This window comes from Silene latifolia, chromosome 3 (genome assembly GCF_048544455.1).
Source record: "Silene latifolia isolate original U9 population chromosome 3, ASM4854445v1, whole genome shotgun sequence".
Lineage (NCBI taxonomy): Eukaryota > Viridiplantae > Streptophyta > Magnoliopsida > Caryophyllales > Caryophyllaceae > Silene > Silene latifolia.
Window position 1 is genome coordinate 54,562,890 of NC_133528.1, and position 15,691 is coordinate 54,578,580.

The 15,691-nt window shown below is 35.8% G+C and overlaps 1 long non-coding RNA gene across 1 annotated transcript; it reads right to left on the reverse strand.

The window, feature by feature from the left end:
- Positions 1 to 13,114: 13,114 nt before the first annotated feature.
- On the reverse strand, positions 13,115 to 15,448 carry LOC141646096 (uncharacterized). The gene is made up of 3 exons (XR_012545337.1): positions 15,281 to 15,448; positions 13,374 to 13,463; positions 13,115 to 13,250 (listed from the first exon to the last, which is right to left on the reverse strand). It is a non-coding gene; the product is annotated as an uncharacterized LOC141646096 (long non-coding RNA).
- Positions 15,449 to 15,691: the final 243 nt, after the last annotated feature.

Here is a 15,691-nt window from a genome sequence, read left to right on the forward strand (position 1 = left end):
CCCGCTCCAAACAGCTACCAAACCCGTGCCCATTAACCCTACACCATACCCTAATATCCTACCCATATTACCTTAGCTTAACCACCAAGAAAACCCCCATACAAACCCTAAAAAACCCCACGAATAGCTGATGGACAGCAGCTATGCGAAACGAGCCCGACTGCTTGTTGCCCTACTTCTACCCTTCGAAACTCCTTATAAATACCCCCCCCCCCTTCACCATACATTCATTCCTCTAAATTCTCCCCACAACATACTACAAATAACAACCATCAATCGTCCAAAAAAAACCCTAAACTAAAGTCGTGACAGCCGCTCGAAAACAGGGACACAAATCGTGTTTTTGAGTTCCTGTCGTGGTCTTTGGCCTTGATTCTCGTGCACAAATCCCATTAAAGCTTCTGGTTTGTTTCCATATTCACAAAATTCAGTCTTTCTAGTTTCCAAAACATCTTTCGGTTTGAAAAATCGTCGAGAAACGAAGTCGTGGTGAGCGATTGAAAATCGCTGCTCAAGTCTGCCTTTTGAACGTGTTTGTTTCGTGATTTCAAAATTCAATTTCAATTGTCTTCGTCGAAGACGGCCCCTCGAGATAAAATCTACGATCGATTACGACCCAAGACGGTGTCAACGATGCATGTAGGTTGAGGGTGCATTAAAACTCCCTTCTCTCCTTTGTATTTCGTTTTTTTATTGTTTATTTACTAACCATTGTCTAACATCGTCTAACTAATATCGAAACTCGAATAGTTTGAGTATGAGTTAAAGTACCATTCCGGCACCCGCGTTGACTTGAGATGGGAAAGAAATCCGCCATATCGGTCGGTCGTACACCCCGTCTCATTTACATATCCTCGTGTTGGAATAGGGCAATTTAATAAATCGAGTTTATTTAATTTATGTGTATTTATTTTTAACCATATAAAAATTGATTTTTTATGATTTTCCAGACCTATAATTTGTAATTTTAATTTAGGTAGATTTTCGTAATTTATTGCATTGATTTAGTATTTATTTTGTAATTAGCAATGTATTAATTCAAAACCCGCGCAGTGCACGGGTCAATTCTGACATATTTTGAAAATTTCAGATCCGTGCAGTGCACGGGTTTGTCCAGGTTTTGTGTTTTAATTTGCTTCCTTGTTTGACTTTGTTTGATTAATCTTTAGTTTAATTAGTTTATGTTTTAGATTTTAATTTACCTTATTTATAATTTATATTGTATGTATGAGCTAACCACTAATGTTTGTTAATACATCTTATGCTAAGCGTAAGCCTTCCTATCCCTCTCTTTGGATGTGTTTTTCTAGTTTAATCAATGAACCTCACATGCTAAACCACTTCGACGAAGTTAAATGCATTTTAAACGACTTAGAATGAAATTCGCATGATAGGATTTAAATTCAATGGTTGCATACGCATGTGATATCTTTCCGAAATAGCCATCTTTCACCTAGTAGAGACCGTTATTGCAACGGGCGGGGTTGGGTGTTGTTTTAATGAAATTAAATTAACTTCCTAACACGTAAAGTCACACGAATTCAAATCTCTAAAATTGGTTTCTAAATTCCATTTAAAAATTTAGTGGCGACTCTTTTAAAATTAAAAATGTTTTGAAAAAGCATTTGAGTGGAGCGTTTTTCCATGGTCCACAAGTAATGACTAATTTTTGAGTCCTAAAGGTGTTAGGATAATTAACTTTGACTTAAATTAGATTTTAGTATTATTTAGCGATTTTAATAAGTTAAAATCGTGCATTTCCATGAAACCGGGTTATATAATCGATATAAGTTCAATAGGGCGATTTGGCACATAATTTGGCATGTTAGATAAATATTATAATGCTGCATATTTAATTGTTGAATGTCATATTTTATTTATGTAATTTTGAATTTTGTAATTTTATCTTAGTATGGCCTTAGTTTTAATCGATATTACCCGTAATGTAAGGGAATATTGATTCGGTTGTAATTTAATGTGATCTCGTATCACATTTATTTTTATTTTACTAGTTTTTATATTTCAAATGTATAATAGGGAGAGCTTTTTATTTTATTATTATTTGTAATTTCCCATTTTCTTCAAGACGGTGCCATTCGGAAAGGTTTTCCGACAAAGACGGTGTTCTTGGGAGTCGTGCCACTTGAAGATTTAAGGGACCAAAGGAGTTGGTTTCCGATTATGTAATAGATTATTTGATTTTCTATTTTAGGAAGGTCATACTAGGAAGGCCATGCATTGCCAAATCGCCATAACAACATGTATATCATATCGAGTCATCGACCGTGTCAATTATAATTATCAAGAATTCGACTTTTAGTTCACTTAAAATTGATAGATAATAAATTGACAAGACCTTTACTTTTAAAAGATTGAGACTTAGCCTTACCAAATAGTAGGAGCCCGTGAATCTCAATTTCATAAGGGGTACAATACGATTTTTCGGGGTGCTTCTATTGACGTTGGGTAAGTGGTGTAATAAGTAGTTATTACACTTCGAAAGTTTGGTTGATCTCAACGAAGGTATTTTGCGACCGTAGCTGCAATAGGTTCGGGCTAAAGATGAATTTAATGTAAAATCATCGACCGAGAGTTCAAAATGTAGAATCGGTTAAGAGGGTTAACCCACCAAGTTATATTAGTAAACATGTAGAGGGCCCGTAGGCTCACATCCAAATTAATATGAATTTTGGATCTCGGAATCATTTATATAGTTGAGTAGAGGCCGCTATATAAATGTTATACTTGTATTAATATTTACAAGTATTATAACGATAAATGTTAATAAATTTCCTTCATATCCATTTTGTAGTTATCTTTTTCGCAATGGATTTTTCCAACTCATTAACACCGATCACTATTGAATCATGTCACAAATCATTCGACGAAATTTGCTCTCAGAACAACCTTGATACGACTAGAGAAATTCATTTTGGCATTGGTTTCGATGGTACTCTTAACTTCTTTACTACTTCCTCACCTCCTATCACAACTGGCAACTTAGTGAATAAGTCTTGTGAAGACAACCTCACTAACACAATGGGATCCTTGTCTTTGGAAGCAAGGAAGAATGTGAAAGCTAGTGGGAGTTTTGGCAAAAGGGTTGCTATCAAGAAGAGAAAAATCAAAAAGAGGAAGAGAAGTAAGAGGTCTAGTCTAAACCATAGGGTTTTATTGGCTAGTGGGACTATCAATAATGCATGCCTTTATTATCATGGCATGGGCCATTGGGTAAAGAATTGCCCCATCTTTTTGGGAGATATCAATGATGGACTTGATGTTCCACTAAGGTAATATTTCTTCCGAAATCTTTGTTATTAATATAAATTATACTTCCACCTCAACGTGGGTATTGGATACCGGTTGTGGATCCCACCTTTGTAATCATTTACAGGGGCTTAGAAACGTGGAAAAGCTAAACAAGGGTGATGTAGATCTCCGACAAGGAAATGGAGCTAGAGTAGCCGCCACTTCAAAAGGGACTTATGCACTTGTTTTAGCTAATTGCTTTGAGTTGTATTTACATAATTGTTATTTTATACCTTCTTTATCTAAGAACATCGTTTCTGTTGCCATGTTAGACATGGAAGGATTTTCTTTTGCTATTAAGAATAATTGTTGTGAAATTTCTAGGAATAACTTGGCCATAGGCCAAGGCACTTCAATTAATGGCATTTATGTTCTTGAAACTTTTAACTCAAACAAAGATATATATAACATACAATCCAAAAGACTTAAAACAAGTGATCCAAATGAATCATACATTTGGCATTGTTGATTAGGTCACGTAAATGAGAAATGCATCAAAAGGCTAGTGTCGACTGGAATTATTGGACCATTTGATTTTCAATCATATGGAATATGCTAATCTTGTCTCTTTGGCAAAATGATTCGTGCTCCCTTTAGTGGTAAAGGGACACGAGCAAGTGATTTGTTGGAACTAATACATACTGATGTATGTGGACCAATGAGTATCACCGCTAGGGGAAATTATGACTACTTCGTCACTTTTACCGATGATTTAAGTATATATGGGTTTGTTTACAAAATCAAATATAAAAGTGAAGCATTTGAGAAATTTAAAGAATTTCAAAAGGAAGTAGAGAACCAATTGAACAAGAAGATTAAAGCACTACGATCCAATCGTGGTGGAGAATATCTTAGCAATGAATTCGATTCTCACTTAAAAGATTATGGAATTGTATCACAACTCACTCCACCGGGCACACCTCAACTCAATGGTGTTGCCGAAAGGAGGAATCGAACCCTACTAGATATGGTTCGATCTATGATGAGTCAAACGGATCTACCGGATTCGTTTTAGGGTTTTGCAATTCTAACGGCCATAAAATCTTTAAACCAATGCCCAACCAAAGCTCCAGATAAGACTCCATATGAGATATGGAAGGGAAAAGTCCCAAACTTGTCATATATGAAAATTTGGGGTTGTGATGCTTATGTCAAGAATAAATCTAACGATAAGCTAGCACCCAAATCTTACAAGTGTTACTTTGTAGGTTATCCAAAGAACACTCGTGGATATTACTTCTACAACCGTCATGAGTACAAAGTGTTTGTGGCTTATGAGGCTGTCTTTCTAGAATTAGTTACATTTCTTGAAGCCAGAGTGGGAGAAAATTTGAACTTGACGAAGTTCAAGAACCACAAACTGGAAAAGAGGTGCAAGAAGATGTTCCTTCATCGTCTAATCAAGTTATTGTTCCTTCCGAACCTAGGAGGTTAGGTAGGGTTAGTCGCCAACCCAATCGATACGCGGGTATCATCGAGTTGGACGACGAACTGGACGTCTTACTTTTGGAATGTGACGAACCCATAACCTACAAAGCTGCAATTTCTAGTCCAAATTCAACTTTATGGCAAGAGGCCATGCAATCCGAAATAAAATCTATGCATGAGAACCAAGTATGGGACTTGGTTGATTTGCCTAAAGGTGTGGGACCCCTTCAGTGAAAATGGATCTTTAAGGTAAAGAGTGGTATAGAAAGGCATGATGATGTCTATAAAGCAAGGCTAGTTGCGAAAGGTTTCACCCAAGTTCATGGTTTACACTATGACGAAACCTTTGCCCCCGTAGCCATGCTTAGATCAATTCGGATTATATTAGCGATTGCCGCATTTCATGATTATGAAATATGGCAAATGGATGTCAAAACCGCCTTCCTAAATGGGTATTTAGAGGAGGAACTTTATATGACACAACCTGAGGGTTTTGTACATCGTCAAAATCCTAACATGGTATGCAAACTTAAGAGATCCATCTATGGTCTTAAGCAAGCATCGAGAAGTTGGAATCATCGTTTTGATCATGTTATAAAAGAGAATGGTTTCACTCGAAGTGTTGAAGAACTATGTTTATACATGAAGTTTAGTGGGAGCAAGGTCATCTTTCTAATCTTGTATGTAGACGACATACTTGTCATTGGCAATGATATACCAATCCTTACTTCCGTTAAGGGGTGGCTAGGGAATCATTTTCAAATTAAATATTTAGGAGAGGCATAACGCATATTGGGTATCCATATCTATAGAGATAGATCTAAGTGGATATTGGCACTAAGTCAAGAGTCTTATATTGATAAGGTTCTTCGATGTTTTCACATGAACGACTCCAAAAGGGGTTTTATTCCAATGGGTAGTGGGGTTATATTGAGCAAGTCTCAGTCACCCACAGAACCTGAAGATGTTTAACACATGAAATTGATCCCTTATGCTTCCGCCGTTAGATCAATCATGTATGCCATGATATGCATCCCGATGTATTATATGCTTTGAGTATGACAAGTAGATATCAAGCCAATCCAGGTGAGAGTCACTGGAAAGCCGTCAAGAATATCCATAAGTACATGAGAAGAACTAAGGATTCATTCTTGGTGTTTGGAGGAGATTCCGAGCTAAGTGTGAAGGGTTACACTAACTCGACCTTTCAAACTGATAGGGATGATTTGAAATCCCAAGCTGGCTTTGTTTTCATGATTAATGGTGGGGTGGTTAGCTAGAGGAGCTTCAAAGAGTCGATTATTGCAGATTCTACGACGGAGGCTGAGTACATTGCAGCATCTGACGTTGCCAAAGAAGCCGTGTGGATTAGGCAATTTTTGGAAGGGCTAAGGATAGTTCCTACCGCCAAAGATCCTATCACGATCTTCTGTGATAATAGTGGGGCTATCTTTCAGGCTAAAGAGCCCAAGTCTAGTAACAAGTCTAACCACGTACTTAGAAAATTTCATGTAATTAGAGATTTCATTGAAAAGAAGGAAATAACGATTTGTAAGGTTGGGACGGATGATAACATTGCTGATCCTTTGACCAAGCCTTTATCGTAGGCTAAGCATGACCAACATGTTATTTCCATGGGTCTAAAACGCATGCCAAGTTTGTATTAGATTATGAGATATGAAATGAAAAACTTTGTTTTGGTTTATATATGATAAATCGCATTTATCTTTTGATTTTTTTTTGCAAACTCATTTATTTATTACTTTGTTATATCCAAATAGGTTGTTGAGACAAATTTGAACCCTATTAAGTGAACTGGATTAACATAGTATTCGCCCCTGGTTACTTATAGGAGGTGACGTCTCGAAGTGACTAGAGTGTGACGCGATTGATGGCAAGTTCAAGTGTCGTAGAGTCATATGGGATGACTAGTCGATGACATAGATAGACTGTATGAGACACTTTGTCGGGCAGTGACCGCTTATAGAGTTCTAGAAATTCATAAAGCCTGGTCGTGGCAAGAACTACTATAGTATTCTTATGAGTCAATTCTTTTGACTAGAGACTATTCGCCCAAGTTGACACAAGTTTCTGATTGGCTTTAATTTATACTCTACGACTGTCGTAACTGAAGTCAAATGAGTGTATTATGGGTCATGATGAACTGTGGCTATACGAAGGGAATAGTGCGATAGGAAGTGTCCACCCCCTTGTCAGGGTTGTTGAAAACTCGAGGAGACGTGAACTAAAAATGCGTGACCACGCTCGGAAGGTATCTACGGTAGATAATTCCGGTCAGACAGTTACTCTCTAGATCAAGGAAACCACTCAAGATATGATCAAATGCAAGTACGACCTACAAGACACCTTGCATTGAGTGGGAGATTGTAATCGGATAAGAGAATTGGTGACGCACACTTGTCTCGGACAAGTGGGAGATTGTTGGAGTATGTGTGCTCAACAATAGTGTGATCACATGTTCAAATCTCAAATTAAGAATACGTAAGGGATGATTCATTATATAGTCAACTGATCAACATTAATCGGTAATGATTAGCTAACTAGAGTTTAACATTACTGTCGTTTGACGGTGGTGCTCAGTTGATCCCTTAAGGTCACACCTATAGGACAATTTCCTTAATAGATAAGTTGATTAATTGTATGTCGATACAAGTTAATCAATTCCTTAAAATTGAACAATTCATTTGTAAGTGAGAATTTTTATATCTTATTATAATTTGATTAAATAAGATTTATTTTAGTAATTAAAAGATTTTATTACTAAAATTGATTATTGTTTATGAAACAATTAAGATAAGAATGAATGGTTGAATATAATTACAAAATATTGTGAATTATATTATCGTGTCCCGTTTTATACTATGTAATTGTGAATTACTAAACAATTTGTTATATGTAATTTAATTAATTTGTATAATGATATTTAATATGTTAAATATGCATTAGAATTAATTAATAACATGCTACATACTACATGTGACACATTTTGTGACAAATGACAAATTGACAAAATAAAATGGATGTCCATTTTATGTAATGGACCGAAATAATGGAGGTTGTAGCGGATAGTGGGTGATTTATTTTAATAGTTAAAATAAACATAATCATGACCCTAATTCACTAACCTTACACACCTAAAGTATAAAAAAGAGAAAAAGAAAAAGGGAGATGGCCATGCATTGGCCTTCTAGCCTCTCCCAAACCGCCACCCCTTCTCCACTTAGAGAATTGGTTCTCTATTTTTCTCTACATATAATTTTCTATCATTCTTATAATTCTCTACTACAAATCTCTCTAAAATAGTTTTTTTTCTAAAATTGTTCATCTAAATTTCTAATATCAATATATAAGATTATTAGTGTAGTAATAAAGATACTATTAGAATTATTTTAAGGATACTAGTATATTAATCTAGTTAGTTAATATATTAGTTTAAGGGTTTTGTTTTGGGTGCAACAAGAGTTGGATCTCTATATTTTGGATTTTGGAGGATCATCTATTACACTTAAGCTCAAGAAAAAACAAGGAAGGTGTCCTTGTTTGTGCCCATATTTCGAACCAAATATATAATGTAAGGGACATTATCTTTCTTTTCATATCCTATTAGTTATGCATGCACTAGATCTTTAGAACTCACATTAAAATGTTAATTAGTTCACTATAAAAAAATGTCTTATAAGAGGTATATGAACCTAACACTACGTGCTTTGCATAATGTTCAAACATATCAAGCACGGATTAGGAGAGCTTTCAACAAGAACGTCAAACCTCGGAACATCAAATATGGAGATCTAGTGCTTAAATCTTTCCGAGCTCTTCTACCAGTCGACCCAAGGGGAAAATTCAAACCTAATTGGGCCGGTCCTTATTTAGTCAAATACATCCTCTTATGGGGTGCGGTTAGAATTAAAGACTTAGACGGGAACGAGATTTCAAATCCGACTAATCTAGACCAACTCAAGCGGTATTAACCTTAGAATAAAGCTAAACACGCGCCATGAGGGTGAAAGATTCATTAACCTCTTATTAGACACTTCTAATAACTATATATTTTAGTTTAGTCATAAACTAATCTAGATCTTATGCATGCATAACAAAATGATACAAAGTAAGAAGAAATCGATTAATCTTACATTGAGTGCCGAAATGGTTTATACTAATTGGTCTCCTACCAAGTTAGTCTTCTTTAAGAAAAATACAAGTGCCCAAGAAAACCCTAGATCCAATGATGGGATCTACTCCTTAAGGATTGTACCAAAGAAATCACTCTTAAATCCTATAATAATTTTGTACTAGAATTAGTATAAGAATCATTTAAAATGACTTAATATTATTTGGTTACTACTTCTAGTAATGATATAATAATATTTGAGATTTTGTGAGTTTTCTTCTTAAGTTTTCCACAACAATTTTTAGAGAGAATATGGCAAATTCTCAATGTGTAATTTTTATGAATGAATGAATGAATAATAAGAAGAGAAAAACTCTTCTTATTACTAAGGGTGACCGGTTTTTGGACATGGGAAGAGTGCCCAATGCTTTTTCTATTTTTCTCTTTTCAAGAGACTAGGCATGCAAGCCTATGATTAGTAGGTCACCATTATGCCTTCCACTTATTAAAAGAACAAAGCACAATTATCTCCTTATCCTCCCATTTACACGGCACACTTAGGTTAATGTGGATCCATTTTAAGTTTGTCAAATGTCAATTTGTGTAGTGTGACATATTGGACATGTTTTTTTTTTTGGGAAAGAGTAAGCTTCTCATTAATATAAAAATTTGTCCCAATACATCATTAACATCACTCAGTTGCTTAAGCTCATCAGGCTTAAACCATCTGAATGTGTTCTACGCATTCTAATACATGAGCATTTCGACATTTAATATCACATTGTCTAAGTCTACTTTTAATCTCATGCTTTCCCTGTCAACAAGTATTTTTGGTCTCCAAATAAAACCATCAATCCTGCTAGAATTTCTCATCTGCCATAAATGGTACATCAGGCACGCAAGTATCACAGTAATCACTATCTTCCTGCAAGCAGAAGACTGTCTCCAACTAATCAGCCATTAAATACACTCATTGTTAGGCAATGTGATGTTGCACCAAACACTTAGCATCTGAACACATTGCTTGCTATAACAGCATTCAAATAAGAGATGATTATGATTCTCTTCCTGAATGCCAAAAAAAAAACAAGTATTAGTATGCACAATCTTCATCCTATACAACCTGTCCTGTGTGAGCAGCCTCTGATGAGCAACAAGCCAACACAGGAAGGAATGTTTAGGTAAAGTCCAACTTTTAGAACCCAGGGATACCAAGTAACCTTCACTCCATCTGGTTTCAGCCACTGGTATCCAGCACTAACAGTAAAGTGCTCAAATCCATTCCCATCAAATAAATAGTTTCTAAAAATCTCCTTGACCTGGTAGATTTTCCTCCAAGCCCAGCTACTACCCACTCCTGGTTTGTAAGCCATCCAATCATATTGTTTAATGTAAACTGCATGCACCCATCTTACCAAGAGGCGGTCTTTCTTCTGAGTTACCCACCAAGCATATTTACCAATACTGGCAACATTCCATAGATGCAGATCTTTAAGCCCTAAGCCACCTTGTTTCTTTGGCTTACAAATTTGTTCCCTTGAAACTAAGGCAGGGCTTTCTTTAGGGTCAGTTCCATGCCAAAGATAAGCTCTGCACACTGCTTCTATTCTGCCAATGACAGTTTTGGGCAGTATAAAAATTCGACTCCAACAACTGTGCAAATTAGTGAGGACTGCTTTGATTAATACTACTCTCCCTGCATAGGATAGCTTTCTAGACCCCAGACTCCTGATTCTGTCCACCACCCTCTCAACAAGACAGGTACAATCAAGGATTGAAGGTCTATTAGGGGATACATTAACTCCCAGGTATTTAAAAGGTACTGTCCCCCTTTTAATCCCAGACCACTTTTCAATCTTATTAACAACAGTTCATCAATTTCACTGCTGTAACACCCCATATTTTATTAAGTTGGATAAAATTCTTTTAATTGCTATTTTGAATTTAATTACATCATTTAACGATTTATATATTTATGCTTAGCTAATTAATTAATTTCATCATAATTCGATACGTTAATTTTAATAATCATTAATAAGTTTATTTAAAGTTAGTTCGAGTTTATTGAAATTAGTTCGAGTTTATTTATTTAATAATTTCCGTTTCTTTACAAGTCCTTATGAAAGTTGTTTTAAATAAACCCGAGATGGATTTTGGGAACAAAACCGTCCAATTAGCTATTTTGAGCTTATTTCACTAAATTAGCAATTTTTATTAATATCCGTTAGTTTCGTAAAAATCGCTAATAATTCCGTTTCAAGCCGATTTCTTATTATTTACGTTAACTAGCTGAGTTTATTTTATTTTCACTCATTAAATTTATTTATTATTGATTCTGTTTTATTACTGAAACTTTTACTTAAATCGGTTAAATTTAACTCGAAACGGTTTTAATAACTATCGAAGTTTCTTAACGATGAAGAAACGTACGTATAATAAATAGCAGGCAGGCAAGCTGCTCCCTCATTTCTCACGCAGCATTCTTCTTCTCCCTTCCTTTTTCTTCTTTTCGTTCTGTTTTAATTTTTATCAGATTTTAAATTGATCCTGCCACTCCGTTTGTCATCCGTTTTCAACTATTTTTGTTCCATAGCGCTCCTCTCGTCGTTCCTGTCAATCCGTTGTAAGTAAAATTCATTTTCGTTACGTATTTTTACAAACCCAATTTATATTTTCAGCTATATTTATTATAAGACGGTTGTATGTACTAAAATAGACGGTCTTGTAGAAGATTTGTTAGTCATAAATGATTAGTTCAATCGGAAAAAGGTAACAATTATGGATTACTCGATAATACTTGTAAGATATGTTTATTTCGAATGCTGGTTAGTCTGTTTTATAATTAAGACGGTGTATAATTATATATAGGGATCCTTATGGATGTTAATTAGTCAGTTGTATAGTTGAGACGGTGTATACTGATATGTGGAGATAGTTGAGACGGTGGATACTGACATCTAGGGATCATTTGGGATGCTATCTAGTAAGTGGTATATTTAAGACGGTGTATGCTGACATGTATGGATTGTTTTGGGTGATAATTGGTTTGTTTTATAGTTGAGACGGTGTATACTGACATGTAGGGATTGTTTTGGACTAATTTGGACTCTGTGTTGGGGCGATTTTTGTAGTCTTTCACTACAAGGATAACACGGAAAAGTGACGGACGAATCCGTCACTATATAGCATTTCCCGTCACAAAAAGCGGGTTTGTGACGGATTACCCGTCACAAACCGTCGTCACTATATATGGTCACAAAAAGCGGGTTTGTGACGGATAATCCGTCACAAATCCATCTGTGACGGATTTGTGACGGATAATCCGTCACATAGTTTACCATCAGTGACACGTGTACTCCGTCACAAAATATTAGTATGTGACGGCTAATCCGTCACAAATGACTCTTCTTGTGACGGACTATCCGTTGCAAAACAGAATTTTTGTGACGGACTTTCCGTCGCAAATTGGACTTTTGTGACGGACTTTCCGTTGCAAAAAAGAATTTTTGTGACGGACTTTCCGTCGCAAATTGGACTTTTGTGACGGACTTTCCGTTGCAAAAAAGAATTTTTGTGACGGACTTTCCGTCGCAAATCAGAATTTTTGTGACGGATTTGTGACGGCTAATCCGTCACAAACTGAAACAACATTTTTAAAAAAACCAGCAGGCTTGCTGCTGGCCACAATGCACGTAGCATTGTTTCAGTAAAACCTGCAATATACCACACAATCCCGTCGACCGCAAAGCGGGAATCTATGTCAAGTCGACCGCAAAGCGGGAACCAATCAACAATACGTTTTAACTAACACCAACACCGAATCATAAAGTTAAAGGTTGTCTTTTATAAATAAAATCTAACATAATTAAGTTAGTGGTTTACATAAACTTCATCAAATCTACCAAGGTTCAAGATTTGATTTTTAGTTAAGAAACTAAGAGTTTACCTAATCGGGGTAACGTGCTGACTACCAAATGGATGACCATCATCCGTGAAATCGTCTCTATGAAATGGAGGCGGACCACCTGAGCACGTAGGGGGGGGGGGGAGGGGGAGTCCATCCATACTTCTCGAACAAGAACGCCTCCATGCTATCTCCTTTGTGCTTTTGGGTCATCATCTCTCCTTCCATCCTACCGATTTGCTGTCGCAATTGTGAATTTTCCATTGTGACTCGGGAAAGCAAACTAGGTGAGTAAGAAGAAACCGAGTGACGGGCAAGCCTATTAGCTGGAGGATCGTACAACTCTGGTGCCACTGACCCCATACCCCACACGCGCATCTTCCTATTATAGCCTCCACTGGCAGTATAGTAGGACTCGTTCGGATCTGGTTCCAGTCCCTCGGGCATTGGCTGGTTAATAAGTCGACGGTAACCAACCTGAAAAAGTAATAAGTAGGAAAAAAGTGTTAGTTAAAATTTAAATTAAATAATACCTTACTAATTTATAAAATAACATAAGAAGGCTAATTAAATCGATTTTTTCTAATTAAAGAAACTTACATCGGTCTCTTCTGCTCGAGGGTTAATCCAGTTGCCATGCTTATCTTTCTTGGACTTCTCCATGAGCTTGTACGGTGTGGCTTCAGCACCCTGAAAAAATTATATGAAAAAAATATTACTCCGTATTATAGATCGATAATCGTTAATTCTTTGTTATGAGAAAACTAAGTTATGAAATATACTAAAAATAATACTTAAATGAAATAAGAAATTTTATAAATTTGGGAACTCAAATGTACTTACCAATTCCTTAAAAGCCAAAACTGCATTCTTCCTTCCGAGAGTGTGAGTTGTTAATGCTTTCCCATCTTTCGATCCCGACCTTCTATTTACCTTATTTATTTCCGAAGTTTTAGCAAATTCGGGATTCTCTATTGGCCTTTTCTTCAATTTCTCCCAATTTGTGACGGTAAGCCACTCCGGCTTTTTCTTTGCGGTGACGGCATGGCCGATACACTGGGTAATACGCCTCTTGATCCGGCTCTCCCACTCAGTCCTAAGGGGATATCCTCGTTCGTCGGCCCGAACACTACCCTGAAATTAAAAAAAATGAATTGTTATTAGTAGATAAATAAATTTAATTATATTATTAAAGAATAAAAATATTATTAAAGAATTAACCTCAAAATATTGCCACATCCTCTCTCATTTTGCTCATGAGTCATCTCTGTCCAATTGGTGACGTACTCCACGTACGTATGAGTGAATGACTTGGTCAAATAATCGCGGATCAACTTGTCCTCCCACCTTGAAATAAATGAGATATATTAGATCAGGTGATTTAAAATAAAATTATTAAAGGAAAAATTGCAAAATATTACCTATTATAGTTGATATTTTTCAAAATATCACATATTATACTTATATTTTCAAAGTATAATATATAGGATTTTGAAAAATATTGACTATAATGGGTAGTATTTTGAAATGCGTCATTATTTAAATAATATACAAGAAAGTCAATAAAAAATAAAAAGGAAAAGCATTACTTACCAGGATCCTATGGCGGGATCCGTGATAGAACAACTCGCATGTCCTCCTGCCGCTGGTGTGTGGTGTGGTTGCGGCTCCTCTACCTCCCGCTCCTCCTCCTCCCGGTCACGTCGTGCACGACTACCACCTCCAAACAATTTGTAAATGACATTTTAAACCAATTTCCATCATTTGACATTAGTTTATAATCATATCTAACTTACATTTAAAACAAATTTCTAACTTACAATTTATATTCTACTACTATACTACTAATTTCTAACTTATATTTTTAACCAATTTACAACATTTTTGACCAATTTACAACATTTTACTAATATATTAACTTGGAATAATTGATAAGAATAATCCCACCTTTGTCTACTCTTCCCAAAATAGTCCCAGCTTTAACTAATCCAAGAATGATCTCACCTTTGTAACAACTCTTCTTAAAATGAGCCTTTACTTGTTTGTAACCTATAATAGAAGGTAATTTTCATTTTATTTGTTAATTGTATCAATCAATCATTCATTCATCAACACCCCCTTCCCCTACCTCCTCTCTTCTAGTTTGTGTCTTTGTGTTTTGTCTTTGCCAAATTCGATTCTTTTTCCTCTTCGCCTTTATTCTTCCACTTCTTGTAATTCCTTCATTTTATTTCTTTTTGTCATTTCTCTCTAATTTTGCTCTAATTTCTAACTTACATTTTTAACAAACATAAAAATTTCTAACTTACATTTTTAACCAATTTCTAATATTCTACTAAAATATTAACTTTAACAATATCAACAACAATAATACACACAACATCAACTATAACAACATAAACAATAACTACATCAACAACAACAATGGCTACTATCCTAGAGTCATGTGGTTAATTATTTAAATAATAATTAGTAATTTAAAAAGATAATTAGTAAGAAAAGATTACCTAATTAACTAAAACTGAAAATGGTGGTGGTTGATTGCGGTGGCAGCGGGAATAGGTGGCGGCGGCGGCAGGAGGGTGGCGGCGGCGGCAGGAGGGTGGCGGCAGCGACAGTCTTGATAAGTGACGGTGGTTGATGTGGTGAACAATGGTGGTGGTCGATGTTTTGGGGTAAATAATTAGGGAAATTGATTTGGGGGAAATAAGAAAGGTAAAGGGGGACGCGACTTTGTTTTATCAGAAAAAAAAAAACTTGTGACGGACTAGCCGTCACAAATTCCGTTGCAAACCCGCATTTTTTGAATTTTTGTGACGGAATATCCGTCACAAGTTTTAATTATTCCGTCACGTACGTACTTTTTAGATTCCCTCTGCAAGAAGTGACGTGTGTCAGTTAAAAAAAATTTGTGACGG